Source organism: Nothobranchius furzeri, chromosome 4 (assembly GCF_043380555.1).
Source record: "Nothobranchius furzeri strain GRZ-AD chromosome 4, NfurGRZ-RIMD1, whole genome shotgun sequence".
Lineage (NCBI taxonomy): Eukaryota > Metazoa > Chordata > Actinopteri > Cyprinodontiformes > Nothobranchiidae > Nothobranchius > Nothobranchius furzeri.
In genome coordinates this window covers 6460997-6465971 of record NC_091744.1, presented here as the reverse complement: position 1 = coordinate 6465971, position 4975 = coordinate 6460997, and the positions used below count along the sequence as shown (strand labels likewise).

The following is a 4975-nucleotide window of genomic DNA, read 5'->3' as shown; positions in this document are numbered from 1 at the left end:
TCAGATTCTTAAAATGATCAAGAAAATCACTTTGACGGTCAAACAAAAATTAAGAAATTGACAGAACAAAAATATTGACTAAAGGAAAAAAACATATTTCAAAAGTAAAACTTACTATCTGAATCAACTTCTTAAAATGAGTAACAAAGTATGTTTCCTTTTTCTGTTTGCCTCTATGTGTTTTTGTTATCAATTTCCTTAGTTTTGTTCTCGCTGCTCAGAGCTTTGCTCTCACTACCAGATTTGCACTTACACTGTCTGGCTTTCTCCTTTGCAATCCCTGAGTTTTTGGTTGCAATTCTGACACAACCCTTTCGGGTGGGCGGGACTTCTGAGAAGTCCTCTCCCATAGGACAGTGGTTTCTCTTGAGTGACAGTTCAGTGACCTGGAAGTGATGTAGCCTCCAAGACATTTTTTTCCCACCTGGTCAACAACATGAATTTTGAGCCCCAAACAGGTTATTTCTGCTGTCTGTGGTGTCTACTGAGGATCTAAAGTGAGTATTGATAATATATTTTATCTTTTCTTAGTTCATCTGTAAGTTAAGCCACTTTTTAAGTTGGTTTTAACCAGATGCTAGCTCACTAGCTGGCTGCTAAGCAAGCCATTGTGCTAGCCTCAGGACAATGGACTATTGTTCCAGAGAGACGTATTAAAAACTCATCTTAACATATTCATTACTGGTTTCATGGAATTAATTATTGCAGTTTATGTTAATAAGTTTGCTAATTTTTCAGGAACCTGAGGAACATCAGAGACTTTGCAGCTACTGGAGCTAACCTGTGTACTGCTAACTTGCTACAGAGGAAGCAGCAGAAAGCTGAGCTAACAGGCTGTTTTGCAGGTAAATACTCTTTTAGTGGAACTGCAGGATTTTTATGGTATAACTCAGACAGAATCTACATGAGCTATTGTGGGAAGACATTTAAACTACATTTACATACAGATACATGTATTTTTTTATTCCATGTTACTTGGACGGGCTAAACAAGTTCATAGTTCTGCCTGCTCCTTTTTCAGTGAAACTAATGGATTTTATGATGTAACTCTAGTAAATCTATAGTAACCATAGTCTGGTGACTAGTGTCTATTTTAGCTACATTTAGCTTAGCTGGAGTAATGTAGTCTAACTCTGCCTCAACTGGTGACTTTTTTACTTCATTGTCAGCCAGACAAAATGTTGCTACAGAGAAACGCCCAAGGTACTGACCCCACAATAGAAAATCATAATGTCCACATTTATTTCCCACAATCTCAAACGTCACACTAAAATTAAACTTTTAGCTCTGATTTAATTATTTCCTTATTGATATCAGTTTTCCCTTTGTTGTAGGTAATCCTCAGGTGTCAGCAGGAGGTGACTACCTGCACAACGGAGCACTCTGGTTCTGAGCCAGTTGCACCTTTGTGCAGCTCTTTGGGGAGACGATGCTCAGCAGGTTAAACAACTGTAAAATTGATTTTGTTCGTAGTTTTTGTTTAATCTCTTACATCACCAGTTTTTCTTTCTTACAGACACATGCCTCCATGTGGTCAGGTGGTGTTGGTGTGATCTGGGAGGGCACACTCATGTCGTCATCTCCTTGTGCCGTCTCCAGGATCCTGATGGGAGTTCTCTGTGCCTATAAAGCAGGAGTATTTACTTCTGGGCCTGGAGGGCCGGTATCCAGCACGTTTTAGTTTTAACTCTGTTTCAATACACCTGATTTCAGTCAGCAGATAATTAACAGGCTTCTGCAGAGCTGCTGCACAGGTAATTCAACCACTGATTCAAGTGTGTTGGAGCAGGGAAACAACTAAAACGTGCTGGATACCAGCCATCCAGGACTAGAATTGAATACCCCTGCTATAAAGCCTTCCTCCCTCCTCCGGACTTTAAACATTAGTGTTTTATTACGGTTTACCTGATTTAGTAAATAAATCTCAATTTATAAATTTCCTGTTTTGGTGCCTGTCCGTAAAATCCTGCATTAGACACCGAAAGCTGAATGGATGCCTTTCATTCACTTTGACATTCAATGTATTTTTAAAGATACACTTGAAATTAATATCAGCTGTTTATCAGAGTGGTGCAAAGTAATTGCTGATGTCATGATTTTTGCAACAACCTGACCTTCATGCAGAGAAACTCAGGAGACAAATGAGCTAAAAACAGTTTATTAAAATTGATGAATGACTGAAGAGGTAACTGCTGGAGATCAGGAACCAGAAGCTTCTGCGAGGAAGAGCAGAGGTTAGTAAGAGGCAACAGGTCAGGGTTTTCTTAGACTGTGCAGGTAGCTTACAGAGTCTGAGAAACGCCACAGAGATGGAGCCACAGGTTTTAGTGTTTAAAGATCAGAAGGCCCTGAGGTAAAATTGAGTGTTAGTAATGACTAAAGAATGACTTACAAAAGGAAAAGTTTAGGTACTTACGGTCTGAAATTGTAGCGCAGACGGGAGACAGCAGAATGGTGGAGAAACAACCAGAAGTCTGGGAGAATGACAGCATGAGTAGCAAGCGGGTGAGCAGAAGGTAGTGGGTAAGCCGACTGCCAGTATGGTTGTGTGATCAGGAGCTTCAAGGAAAGAATTCCCATAGATCTGCATAGAACATGAGAATGTAAGTTTGAAAAACGGCAGAGTCATGGGCTAGATATGGGTTAAAACACTGATGAGTGACCAGCTACCAGCTTTTATTCAAGGATGGGGTTACAGGTGTGTGAGGATGTGCCTGCCCCATGAGAAGAGTTTTCAGGTAAGCCTCTCCATGGTGCTCTGCAATGGTGACTAGCAAGGCTAATGAAGAGATTAAAGGGAACACAAACCCAGGACTCCGACCCAAACTCCTAACAGCAACACAACGACTCCTCCCACAGGCGGTTGTTCCACTGAGCACGCAGCTGCCCGAAGTTCAGCATCAGGCAACCTGTAGGCGATGTAATCATACGTGGCTTCTGAGCATGCAAGTTTATTCTAGCTGTACAGCGTACAATAATAATAAAGATTTATATTGTGTTGTGTTGCTCACCTTACAGGTTCTTTTAAAATCTTATCCTGTGCCTGCTTACAGCAGGTCTTTCAGGTCTTTTGAACTAGACACAGAGAGGTTCAGGCACAGGTACTTAGTCAGACTCCTGATATGGTAGAGCATCCACCACCACGGACTCGAACAATAGGTCCATATGCTTGTCAACTGGAAACAATGGAAAAAGATTACCATTAGTACAGATATTTATCCATAACCATCACTGTGGGTTTATTATACAGCATATGAACTACATGAGGTGGGATTGGTCTGTAGTAGGGATGTGTATTTTTGACAGAATTTATTGTTGGAATATTCAATAAACAGTCCAAACTGATACTTAACATATATAACATGAGTTTCTGAACCATAATAGCGAGATTTAAATTTCAATGGTGGAAACAAAACCCAATGCACACTGCTGCCAACTAGCGGGCCACATTTAAAATGCACCAAAAACAAAGAAAATACACAAATGTTTGCATGTAAATTCTTCCAAAAATTAGATACACTGCTTTTGAAAATGGATGTAATATCTCAGGAAAAAATATCACGATATATTGCCATATCGATATTTTAGAGACAGAGTTCGAGAATATCGATACAATATTACTGGGAAAATACATCGCGATATATTGTCATATTGATATTTTCTTACATCCCTTGTCTGCAGTGCACTTTGTGTACACTATGGTGTGTCTTAGCTCACCAGCTGCAGTTGATGCATGTGGCTGTGTAGCACTTCCATTGTAATGCAATGCAGCAGTTTTCAATCTGAAAAGAAAGAATAAATAAATAAATAATAGCTTTTAGACAAAAATATAGATTTTATGTAAAAATTAATTAAAAGCATGTATTTAACTCATTATTGATTATCTGTCCTGGATAACATTCTTTTCATGGAGAATACAGAGCACGTGACAGAAAGCACATTGAATCTGATTTGTCTTGTTCTGACAAACAAATGTCAGATCTGTATACTGGAAAGAAATGTATTATCAAACATACTCACTTAGATAATTATTCAGTCAGAGTTACATCATAAAATCCATTCGTTTCACTGAAAAAGGAGCAGGCAGAACTATGAACTTGTTTAGCCCGTCCAAGTAACATGGAATAAAAAAATACATGTATCTGTATGTAAATGTAGTTTAAATGTCTTCCCACAATAGCTCATGTAGATTCTGTCTGAGTTATACCATAAAAATCCTGCAGTTCCACTAAAAGAGTATTTACCTGCAAAACAGCCTGTTAGCTCAGCTTTCTGCTGCTTCCTCTGTAGCAAGTTAGCAGTACACAGGTTAGCTCCAGTAGCTGCAAAGTCTCTAATGTTCCACAGGTTCCTGAAAAATTAGCAAACTTATTAACATAAACTGCAATAATTAATTCCATGAACCCAGTAATGAATATGTTAAGATGAGTTTTTAATACGTCTCTCTGGAACAATAGTCCATTGTCCTGAGGCTAGCACAATGGCTTGCTTAGCAGCTAGCTAGTGAGCTAGCATCTGGTTAAAACCAACTTAAAAAGTGGCTTAACTTACAGATGAACTAAGAAAAGATAAAATATATTATCAATACTCACTTTAGATCCTCAGTAGACACCACAGACAGCAGAAATAACCTGTTTGGGGCTCAAAATTCATGTTGTTGACCAGGTGGGAAAAAAATGTCTTGGAGGCTACATCACTTCCAGGTCACTGAACTGTCACTCAAGAGAAACCACTGTCCTATGGGAGAGGACTTCTCAGAAGTCCCGCCCACCCGAAAGGGTTGTGTCAGAATTGCAACCAAAAACTCAGGGATTGCAAAGGAGAAAGCCAGACAGTGTAAGTGCAAATCTGGAAGTGAGAGCAAAGCTCTGAGCAGAGAGAACAAAACTAAGGAAATTGATAACAAAAACACATAGAGGCAAACAGAAAAAGGAAACATACTTTGTTACTCATTTTAAGAAGTTTATTCAGATAG

At 39.1% G+C, this 4975-nt stretch overlaps 2 long non-coding RNA genes across 3 annotated transcripts; one reads left to right on the top strand and one right to left on the bottom strand.

Annotated features, from left to right (window-relative positions):
* Positions 1–373: 373 nt before the first annotated feature.
* On the top strand, positions 374–1749 carry LOC139069578 (uncharacterized). The gene is made up of 4 exons (XR_011520255.1): positions 374–497; positions 739–845; positions 1335–1440; positions 1517–1749. It is a non-coding gene; the product is annotated as an uncharacterized lncRNA (long non-coding RNA).
* A 393-nt stretch (positions 1750–2142) lies between these two features.
* Positions 2143–4726, bottom strand: LOC107374154 (uncharacterized). Of its 2 annotated transcripts, XR_008561306.2 has the most exons (9): positions 4593–4726; positions 4245–4351; positions 4021–4068; positions 3718–3782; positions 3012–3176; positions 2809–2909; positions 2417–2584; positions 2287–2348; positions 2143–2216 (listed from the first exon to the last, which is right to left on the bottom strand). It is a non-coding gene; the product is annotated as an uncharacterized lncRNA (long non-coding RNA). The 2 variants fall into 2 exon arrangements; XR_011520254.1 differs by lacking the exon at positions 4021–4068.
* Positions 4727–4975: the final 249 nt, after the last annotated feature.